The sequence below is a fragment of the Podarcis raffonei genome, chromosome 17, assembly GCF_027172205.1.
Source record: "Podarcis raffonei isolate rPodRaf1 chromosome 17, rPodRaf1.pri, whole genome shotgun sequence".
Lineage (NCBI taxonomy): Eukaryota > Metazoa > Chordata > Lepidosauria > Squamata > Lacertidae > Podarcis > Podarcis raffonei.
The window spans coordinates 22,480,062-22,492,099 of record NC_070618.1 but is presented as its reverse complement, the minus strand read 5'-3'; positions in this window follow the sequence as shown (position 1 = coordinate 22,492,099).

Sequence of the window (12,038 nt, the reverse complement as noted above, 5' to 3'; positions counted from 1 at the left end):
CACCCAAGTAGGATTACATGCAAAAGACCCAAAAAACATTTGATACAGATACATACATTGAAAAGGAGAATTTTGAAGACTGCTTTTCAGCTGAAGCCAGAACTCTTTTCACTGGGACTTACAAATATATATTGGAACTTTGCTACAATATATGATTATGGCTGTGAGACTTCTATATACAGTGGTACCTTGGTTGTTGAACGGCTTAGTTGCCGAACAAATCGTCTTCCGAATGCCGCAAACCTGGAAGTGACTGTTCTGGTTTGCGGACGTTTTTTGGAAGCCGAACGTCCAATGTGGCTTCCGCTTTGGAAGCCTTGGTTTTTGAACCATTTTGGGAGTCAAATGGACTCCCGGAATGGATTAAGTTCGACAACCAAGGTACCACTCAGTGCTCAAAGATAGAAGGACTCATTATTAACAACAAGGGAAGAATAGTTGTTAAAGCTAGCGGACTTAACTGAGATGGCAAAATTGACATGGTTAATCAGAGAAAAGTCATTGTTAACATTTGTTAACGATTGGCAAGCTCTCATAGACCTTTTGGCGTGTGAAAGAAATGATGACATTTGGATTTGTGGATTTAAAATATTTGTTTATAGAAAGTGTCTTTGTTGCATATTATATTGGAGTGGATGAAGTGAATATTGTTTATATATATGGACAGTTGAAAAATTGGAAGTCCTTTACCTTCTGAATTTTATTTTTTCTCTCTCTCTTTCAACCTCTTTCTATTTATTTATTGCTCTCTTTCTCTTTCTGTATTCCTTTCTCTTCCCCCCTCCCCCTGACACACAATGTTTTTATTGTTTTTAGATAAAAGTCTTAGTTTGGACCAGTAAAGTAAATTGAGCTACCAGTGCAGGCAGCAAGAGATTTTGGGCAAACCCTAATAGCAAGACTCAGGTTCCCAGCTTTGACTATATTCAGACTGAAATTGAAGAAGAACCAAAACAAGCACTGCATTTTAAGAGTGTTTGTTGAAAAGGGCCTCAGCTCAGCAGAAGAGCACATGCTTTTCATGCAAAAAAGCCTCAGGTACCTGGCAACTCTGAGTTTTTGGAAGCACAATGACAGGGACCATTCAGTCTCTAACTGGAGGGCTAATTATGTTATCAGAAAGTCCACTAACCAAGCAATGGGTGTGTGCTTAGGAACTAGGAAAATGGCACATTGTTTTCTGAGGTAGCATGCGCTCTGATTGGCTGTGTGATCCTGAAAGAGTTTTTCCTCTGTATATGCGGTTGAATATCTCCCTGCTATGGAGAAGGCCTGAAGTAAGAATGGAGGAAAAACAACCCTCCTTTTTTAAAAATGTATTTCCCAAAATTTAATACATACCCCTTTGAATTCTCTTTGTTCATCTCATTTCTCCATACTTCCTTGGCCACCTCTCTATTCCTTTCTCCTGAAATTCTACTCTGGTTTTGTTCGGTTTCCTCAGTTATCAGGATTTCTGTTCTCTTTCGACTCCACCTGAGTAATTTTGGTGACTTTCTGACACAGGTAGGGCTGGAAAAGACAACCAGTCAGGTTTGACAGTAGTGAACTGGATAGCCCAATGGAGGAATACTCATGTGTGGTTTGAAACACACCTTTCACCCTAAAATGGTACCCATGGCAAAACAGTTTCTTAAAGGAAAGTGTTGTTTGTTAAGCAACATAATTGTTGCTTAACAATTATGTGCTTCTTGCTAAGTGTTGTTTTATAAGCAACATAATCTGTGCACAAGAGTGCTGTGGACAGATAAACAATATTAATATTTAGGTTTAGGCAGGAGGTACTGTTTTAGATAATGAATTGAGGAGCTGGGGGCATTCATGGAGTGAATGTGGAGGCATGGTGTGAAACATGGATGGGCACTCTCCTACTCTGCTCCACTTTACATTGCAACCCCCTGGGATTTGGGTGCGAGTCTCTCTCACAAAATATCTCATTCACAACAGGAGCAGTTAGAAAGAGGAACCAAAAATAAAAACACACTTCCTGAAACGAGACTGCAAACCAAGGTTGTTTTAAAAATGCATGAATGTCCTGCATAGAAAAGGCATTAAAATTACAGATGACTACTTTGTCGATGAATAATTCATTTAACAAATAATCTTAGCCCCCAATTCTACCAAATCTAACAGGAGGCAAGCCGCCCTGCTGCGATAAACTTTGAGGTAGATGTAGTGACAGAAAATATGTGCCACCTGCACTTCATAATTTAGCACAGTTTTTAGGAGAGCTCATTAAAAAAAGAAAAGAAAATCCAACTCTTATGAACTCTTTTTTTTTTTATTTACAAGTCTAATACAGATTTGGGAAGGTGGAAAATAAGTATGTCCTAAGCTGACTTCTAGCAAAGGGGTAGCCTAGCCTTCTTTTAAAATGGCTATTTATGTACTCAGTGTTTTCACGTCGGAATCAAGTCTCACTAGAAAGCATGCCCAGGGATGATATTTGAAGTTTTGATGCCTCTTTTTTCAACAAAGGCTTCAGGGGGAGAGGGAGATTTCATTTTTGAAAGAGTTCTTCCCCTCCCTTCCATCTTGCCTTTCCTCCAAGAATTTCAGCACAGCTTTTACGATGTCTTATTTATTGTGGGATGTAATCTATTGGTACAGTCAAATGCAGCATTCCTTATTTCCCTAGAGTGGGCACAGGCAGGGGGACATCCAGTCAGTGTAACTTCCTGTTCCACTGGTCTGGAGCATCCTCCCCGAGAGCCAGTGTGGTGTAGTGGTTAAGAGCGGTAGTCTAGTAATCTGGGGGACCGGGTTCGCGTCTCCGCTCCTCCACATGCAGCTGCTGGGTGACCTTGGGCCAGTCACACTTCTCTCAGCCCCACTCACCCCACAGAGTGTTTGTTGTGGGGGAGGAAGGGAAAGGAGAATGTTAGCCGCTTTGAGACTCCTTAAAGGGAGTGAAAGGCGGGATATCAAATCCAAATCCAAACCCTGCATGTGACCTGGGAGATGGACCTCTGGCTGACTCCATAAAAGAGCAAAGTCACGCAGCCAAGTCTTTTGTTCATCTTGTTACTGCTGTTGTCTTGTTCTATCTTTTGCTGCCGTAGGCTCCCCTTTATCACATCCACAAAATAATAATAATAATAATAATAATAATAATAATAATAATAATAATAATAATTTACTTATACTCTTCTGGCTGGGTATCCCCAGCCATTCTGGGCAGCTTCAAACAAAATATTAAAATACAACTTCCGGGTTGGCGCCATTGTTTAATGGCGGATTCCCTCCGAGCTCCGGAGGGAATCGGCTCCGTAGCGTCTGGGTCTGGCCGCTGCGGTGAAGCGGGGACCCTTAAAATCACAGGCGCGGTTGCCTGTGAACACAGAGACTCGGCGGGCACCATTTGCGCCCCCCCCAATCCGTGACGGAGCCTTTTTAAAGGCTTCGGAACGGAGGCAGGGTGAGGCGTGGTGCTGAGAGTACTCCCTCGTCTACGGAGTGAAGCCGCAAGCCATTGACAGAGAGCGCCAACTTCTCCTTTGGATCGATTGGACTTTAAAACATCAACCCGTGAGTAATACGGAGATTGGAACTTTAAAAAACTTTTTAATTTGGATCTGGAACGAGCGGGAAGGGGTTAAAAAGGAAGTCCACCCCCCCCTCTTTGTAAACAATTTAAAGCAAAGGACCGGGCAGCTAAGGTCGAGAGAATCTGTTTCTTGTTTTTTAATAAAAGATCTTGACTTCACGGTTTTGACATTATAAGAAGATTTACTGGAGGATAAAAAGAATTTTGGGAGCTGAAATTTCACCCCCCCCTAGACCCGGGAACGTCCTATGAGAAAGCCTGCTGTATTGAAGAGTTTGACAGCTGTCAAGTTAGCTGTCAGTCAGCTAGTTGTCAGCTGGAAAAAGAGAACATTGTTTCTGCTGTTTCTGCTGGTTCAGTCGGTATAACTTGTTGAAAATAAGGAGGGCTGATACAAAATAACTGGACTTTTGGTTTTGAGCTGAAAGGAATATTAAGGAACTAAAATCCCCCTAGAGGGGTAATAGGGACACTACATTACAAAAATGGCTGGAGCATGTAAAATTCAAGCAGAATTGGACAGAGCATTTGTTCTCCTGGGAAAGTTACAAGATGAGTACAATGCTTTGTCTACAGAGGTTTCAGTACTACATTTGACAGTAAACAACAGTCTTGAGCCTGATAAGGATTTGAAACAGGAAGCCCATTCAACTGAACAAATAAATGAAACTGAAAGTGTAGACACGATGGAGCAATATGTTGCTTTTGAAGAAAATGAAGGAGGAGCTGGAATTCTGCAGGAGTCAAAGGAGAGTTGCAATATGAGGCCTGACATGATGATAAAAAAGGACAATAAAAATTGGATGCGGAAAGCCTGGTCTGAATGGGAGTCTGAAAAATGGAGAGATCCCCTTTGGAGGAGATCTGAAGACCTGAGGATTACAAATTTGCTGAAGGTGAAAGTTGGAGCTTTGGGGACATGTGGATTTGAAAGAAATTTGAAACAAGAGTTGGAGTACCCCATAGGCTTTGCTTTTAAGTGCGGAGGACTGGCTGGAAGCAACATGGATCCTGTTGGGCCGGAGCCTCTCCGAGACGTGGGGTTTAACATAAAGGACTATCAAAGAGACCGGCAGAAAGGAACTGAGAGAGATATAAGGGCCTCGGACGTGAGATCTCCAGGCTAAATAACATAAGACTGATGGATATTGGTTGGGGACTGGAACCGGGAAAAGGGTGGGTGGAGGTTGGGAATCCAAAGGGTACATAAGTATAATTTGCCTTGTTTTTTATATTTTGTAAGTTGTATGGAAATTGGGAAAATCGTGGAAGGGAAACTTTGGTCGACTTTAGGAAAAAGGTTTAAGAATAATTAATGAGGTATAAGAATAGATGTGTAATTTTGATAAGGTAAAATTGGGGTGTTTTTTTTAAATTAAATGAAAATAAGGCTGGTAAAAATAAATTGAGGAAATGGAAAAAAGAAGTAAAGTAAAATAATAGTATGTTAGAACAAATGTTTAAGTTAAGGTGAAGAAATAAGTTAAGGACTTGCTGAATTGACAATTTAAATTGGAATACAAGAAGGGGAGGTGCGAGGAGGTCTGAGAAATAAGGTTAAGGAAAACAAGTATCTGAAACTTTATGTGTTTTTTCTTTTTTTTCTGTTAAGTCTTGAATTTTATGTATTTTTGTGTTGTTTTTACTTTGTTTATTTTTTGCTTTTGATTGTTATATGTTTGTTGAAAATACCAATAAATATTTAATAAAAAAAAAACAAAATATTAAAATACAATAGTCCTTCAGTTATTAAAAGCTTCCCTAAACAGGCCTGCCTTCAGATGTCTTCTAAAAGTCTGGTACAGTAGTTGTTTTTTTCCTTTGACATGTGGTGGGAGGGTGTTCCACAGGGCGGGCGCCACTACCGAGAAGGTCCTCTGCCTGGTTCCCTGTAACTTCGCTTCTCGCAGTGAGGGAACCACCAGAAGGCCCTCGGCGCTGTACCTCAGTGTCCGAACAGAATGATGGGGGTGGAGATGCTCCTTCAGGTATACTGGACCAAGGCTGTTTAGGGCTTTAAAGGTCAGCACCAACACTTTGAATTGTGGTCAGAAACATACTGGGAGCCAATGTAGGTCTTTCAAGACCAGTGTTATGTGGTCTCGGCGGCTGCTGCCAGTCACCGGTCTAGCATTCTGAATTAGTTATAGTTTCCAGGTCATCTTCAAAGGTAGCCCCATGTAGAGCGCATTGCAGTAGTCCAAGTGGGAGATAACTAGAGCATGCACCACTCTGGTGAGACAGTCTGTGGGCAGGTAGGGACTTAGCCTACAAGACAACAACAAGAACCCACTGATGCGAATCAATATGGCTTACTTGACCCAACAATACAAATGTCTTACACTGAATGCAACTGATCAGTAGAAATGATTCTATGACCTGGAAAAATAGACAATGTACATCCTTTTGTAACCCAAGAAAATCTTTAATAATATTTAATAATTATCTTTAATTTTATGTGTTTGTGTGTGTGTGTGTGTGTGTGTGTGTGTGTGTGTGTGTATGCAAAGATGCTATTATGGCCACTAGCATGCACCATCCGAGGAAGCCAGAGGTATAATCATGGTTCTAGAATACATTCCAGTTGGACAAAAAACCAGGAGAGGATGTAAAAGAAGGACAGTGAGTGTTGCAGAATTCCTGGGGGGTGGGGGTCTGAATTTCCCCTACCGCTAAGCTAGACGCATTGTGACCATTTTGGACATTGGCCAAGAAATCATGGTAACATCAGGTCTGATCCTAAAAAGCTGATAAATCTAGAGAGAGATAAGAGTTTTCACAAAGGCTGCTCATTTTTTTATACATATAGACAGCAAAACAGGTCTTTCCTTGTACTGGAAACAACTAGTTGGAGATTGTTATTAGGAATGCAGGTGGTGCTGTGGTCTAAACCACTGAGCCTCTTGGGCTTCCCGATCAGAAGGTTGGCGGTTTGAATCCCTGCAACGGGGTGAGCTCCTGTTGCTCTGTCCCAGCTTCTGCCAACCTAGCAGTTCAAAAGCACACCAGTGCAAGTAGATAAATAGGTATCGCTGCAGTGGGAAGGTAAATGGCGTTTCCATGAGCTCTGGTTTCCATCACGGTGTCCCATTGCACCAGAAGCAGTTTAGTCCTGCTGGCCACATGACTGGAAAGCTGTCTGTGGACAAATGCCGGCTCTCTCGGCCTGAAGGCAAGATGAGCGTTGCAACCCCATAGTTGACTTTGCCTGGACATAACCGTCCAGGGGTCCTTTACCTTTTTACCTTTACCTGCCCTCACCCCTGAGGCTCTTGGGAAGATTACAACAAAATTGAAAACAGTCTAAAACAACTCATAATCACAGAAATGAGGTGGGTCCTATAACAAACATCTCCAGTGTCAAAAGTCAGAGCAACGAGGTAGCATTCCCTGAAAGCTGTATAATGAAGGTATACTGCTCTCCTTTAGTACAATCAGCTCAGTACGTTCTCAGAGCCCAGGGCACTCCTTGGCAATTTTGCCTCAGGACAGCAATTAGGAAGAGGAAGAACTGCAAGTAATGGACTCCAGGAGAAAATTGTGAACGGGAAACCTGATTTAACCTCCAGGCAGTATGCCGATGAGCACCTCTCATTAGGGATGCCAAACTCCTCATGGGAGGCACAATTTTGTACTGTGTCTTCATATGATAAGATATATAGGTGATGAAGCCTGGGGGTTTTAAGCGCAACCTTGACAAAATAGCAACAACTGCAAAGTGTCAAAACAAGACAAGCCTGTTGATCTCTCCAGATATAATCATTCCATCTGTGTCATTTAATCTGCTTCACGTATTAGTGAATTAAGAGTTTTTTAATTGTCTTGTAGCCTAAAAATTATAGATATATACTGAATCATTGGTGCAGTTTTCTAGGGGCCTTTTGAAAGTTTAATCTCGTCCTTCACAAAAACTAAACGAAACCTGTTCTAACCTTAAACTATCCTCACAATCCCATGCATGTCTACTCATAAATTGATCACAGTGCGCTCAATGGAGTTTAAACCATGTTAAGAAAAGGTTTGTAGCCGAAATTATTCTTTTGCAAGATTTTTTTTGGGGGGGCGGGACTGGCTAAGTGCCCATCATCCCCGATCCTTTGCGTAAAGCATGTACTATTTGTTGGTGGGGAAAAGTATATACAAAGGAGAATGTCTGGATGCCAAAATCTGAGTTTGGGGCACGTAGTCTTTGGTGAGAGAACCCCAGGTGAAATAAAGCCTCGTTTCACCCCAGCATAAGGACCCCCCTCTCTCTTTCTTTCTCCCCCAGGATTTGAAGGCTAGTGTACAGAAGTAGGAGCAGAAGGCCAAAGCAGGTTGGTGAGATGGTTCAGAGCCTTCTACTCTTCTGAAACCAAGTTTCCCTTGTTAGTTTTTGTTTGTCACTGTGCAGCTGCTTAGAGTCACAAGACTCTGTTTACATTCCAGAGACATTCCAGGCTGCTGGAAGTCTCATGGGAGAAGGGAGACGGATGTGACGTTACTGGTTTCCTGTTCCTTTGTTCCTTTGCTTCAGTTGCTCTCTGCCTTCACAGAGAGAGGATGTGTTTTCTGTCTGCGTAGTAAGAAATAAAGCATAGCAATGTAGCCATAAATCTCATCACTTCCGCGTGCTGCTTTGATTCTCTGCTGAATAGGAATGTGCCTGGAGCCTTATCAAAGGCTCAGGTCTTTAATCACGTCAGAGGGTGATTCCAGAGGAATCAGCCGGAGGAGGATGAGCTTTATCAGCTCAGCCGAGCGCAGGTTCCGACATGCCTGTGCCCAACAAGCCAGCTCTGAAGCTTACCATGCACTGAACTGGCATTAGGGAAAATGCAGGAACATTTAACAAAAAGCACATGCCAACTATTTTCCAGTCACAATCATCTTTGACATGATATTCCATCCAGGTTGAAGAATGGCGGAAGCACCTCTGTGACTCTGAACTGATACTGGGGCCAGGGTTTTTTTTCCCTTTCCTTCTTTTTCGTTTCTTAGTATGTGTCTTGTATGTCTTCTGCAGTTACTGTATACCGTATACAGTGGTACCTCGGAAGTCGAACGAAATCCGTTCCAGAAGTCCGTTCAACTTCCAAAATGTTTGGAAACCAAGGCATGGCTTCCCATTGGCTGCAGGAAGCTCCGGAAGCCAATCGGAAGCCCCACCGGATGTTCGGGTCCCAAAGAACATTAGCAAACCGGAACACTCACTTCTGAGTTTGCGGTGTTTGGGAGCCAAAATATTCATCTTGCAAGGCGTTCCTGATCTAAGGTATGACTGTACTAAACACACACACACACACACACACACACACACACATACACACACACACACTCCCTCCCTCTCTCTTTAGGGTAGTAAATTCTAAATGCAGACAGTCTGAAGACAGAGATCCCTTTAAGATCACATTCATTTCCCCTGTGTTCCATCTGCTTCTTGGCTACTGCTCATTGCCAGGCTGGATTTACAGCTTCTAATACAGCACTGATGTTTGGATTTCATTCTTTAAAACAGGATTGTGCTGTTTTGGTCCAGACCACTAGATGGAAGCAAAAGAACAATGCATTTGTCAGACACTCAGCTTTTCCTGAGTTAGGCAGTAAGGCAACAAAGATTCCCATATCTGAATGTACAGCGAAGACAGGGCTTGATGTGCAAAGCGAAATTGCTAAAATAAATATTTTATAGCAACACAGTATGTGATGTGAGGGCTGAAAATTCTTGACAAATAGGTTTTGCTAAGCATCCTCTTGACCCAGCAGCTTTTTGTACCCTCGAGTAGCTACAAACTAGGTGAACAGAGGTTGGATTTTTTTAAAAAGCTGGATGAAAATGATAAAGGGTTGGGGTAGAAAGAAGAATGAGTAGGTGATGTGCTTGCATGGTGAGATAACAAGCATCCTGGTCTGCTTAGCCATTTATGTTTTGAGCTTCAGGACCAAAAGAGAAGGGAGGGGATCTTTTTCCAAAACCACAAGCAGCTGTGGGGAAGCTCCAGTTGGACTAGAGTTGCAGCTTTGGGACAGAGGGATGTTTGATTTCCCCTTACGCCACTTTCCCAATTTGTCTGTCCCCCGTCCCCCGTCCCACCTATGTTGGTATTTCCTCATCCGTTCTGTGGATTTGGTTTTGTTGTTGTTGTTTTGTCGTTTAGTCGTTTAGTCGTGTCCGACTCTTCGTGACCCCATGGACCAGAGCACGCAAGGATTTGGTTTTATTGCATGCATAATTTATTGCTGCAAACTGTGGTCCTGGATTTCTTTTATTTTTTTAAATAACAGTTTTAATAGTATATTAAACAAATAATCTAGCGAGAGGAAAAGGGGAAGAGAAAGAGAGAGAAGTTGCTATAAAATCAGGTCCTGGTTTCAGAACCTGGTTTAATAGTCCAAGATTGAACCATAGTTTCCTGGTTCGGATGTAACAGAAAACTGTGGCATAAACAAGCCTGTCTCAGCACTGGAATTGGCATGTGGCAGAAGGAGGGAAGGCATAGCTGTCGACCTTCCCTTTTTTTGCGGGAAATTCCCTTATTCCAATGCCGTTTCCCGCTGCTTCCCGCTGCTATCCCAGATTGTTAGATATCCCGTAGACTGTTCCCAGGACAGGTGAGGCTGCTGATCCCTTATTTTCAAATCTGAAAGTTGACAGCTTTGAGGGAAGGCAGTGGGGAATTCTCGATCACAATGCTTGTTCTGGGCTTAATAAACCACACAGCTGCCAATCTTCCCCTTGAGGAAATGTTTCAGGTATTGCACTGATTCTGTAAAATAAATGTGGTAAAGGATGGTTAAGTCCAGTCAAAGGTGACTGTAGGGTTGTGACACTCATCTTGCTTTCAGGCCGAGGAGCCAGCGTTTGTCCACAGACAGTTTTCCAGGTCATGTGGCCAGCAGGACTAAACCGCTTCTCGCACAACGGGACACCGTGACAGAAACCAGAGCACACAGAAATGCTGTTTACCTTCCCGCCACAGTGGTGCCTATTTATCTACTTGCACTGGTGTGCTTTCAAACTGTTAGGTTGGCAGGAGCTGGGACAGAGCAACAGGAGCTCACCCTGCTGCATGGATTCGAACCGCCAACCTTCTGATTGGCAATTCCAAGAGGCTCAGTGGTTTAGACCACAGTGCCACGCACATCCCACTGATTCTGTAGCTCCTTGCAGTCAGTAATCACATGCACCTGAGTGTATATGCTCCATATCTACAAGGCCACCATTGTTGTAAAGGCTTTCAATTTGTGAGAGGGATACAATGTTCTCTCCTATGTGAATGTATGAATAATAAAGTGATTCCTGTGGATACAGAAGCTGGGCATTTCTGATCTAAACTCAGTTATTAGACATCACAGGGGTCTAGATACCTGCTTGCAAAAGCACCAAATTAGTTTTTTATAATTTATTTAGTTTTCAGTTTAGAGTTTTACAGTCAATTATCCAACAACCAACATAAAAACAAGATTCCAAAGGATCTCCCGAACTTCCCTCCTTCCCTTTGTGGGTACCATTGTTAACCATTTCCTCCTGCATCTTTTATAATAATCCAAATATTTTACATCTCCATTATATCCAAATTTCAACATTAAACTACAAGTGTTATTCCAATCCTACTAATGATTTTAACTGTTTACAATGGTTCTTAAGATAAATTATAAATCTTCCCCATTCCTTATTAAAAAATTGGCCTTCCTGATTTCTGATTCTTCCGGTCATTTTTTTGCCATTTCGGCATAATCCATCAACTTAATCTGCCTGGATTCTGATTCTCCAAGCCTGTCTCCCATTTTGATAAATGAGTTTGAGAAGATCAGGAGGTGCCACTTCATGCCGATGCACATCAAAGAGTGATGATGAATGCAATGTTCCCAGCATCTCTCCAAGGCTACATTGTGTCCTTGCTTTGGCCTAGAAAACTTAAGTTTCCTCAGACCTGTGTTTGAGTAGCAGCTGTAGCCAAGGTTCTAGGGAACTAGAACTAGGTGGAATTTTACTGTAGCATAGAAATGACACTTTCTGGGGTGCACAAAGGAGCTATCATCCTCATGGCCACCACTTAAGTAATTTGAAGCAGGTAGCACCAGGGCCGCAGGTGGCGCTGTGGTCTAAACCACTGAGCCTCTTGGGCTTGCCTATCAGAAGGTTGGCGGTTCAAATCTGCGTGACGGGATGAGCTCCCATTGCTCTGTCCTAGCTCCTGCCAACCTAGCAGTTCGAAAGCATGCCAGTGTAAGTAGATAAATAGGTACCACTGCAGTGAGAAGGTAAACGGCATTTCCGTGCGCTGCTCTGGTTTCACCAGAAGCGGCTTAGTCGTGCTGGCCACATGACCCGGAAAAACTGTCCTCAGAGCGGACAAACGTCGGCTCCCTCGGCCTGTAAAGCAAGATGAGCGCCACAACCCCAGAGTCGTCTGCGACTGGACTTAACTGTCAGGGGTCCTTTACCTTTACCTTTTTAGCACAAGGATGGTGGGTATCTTGTGAATGAACGCTGCATAGGCTGGAGCAG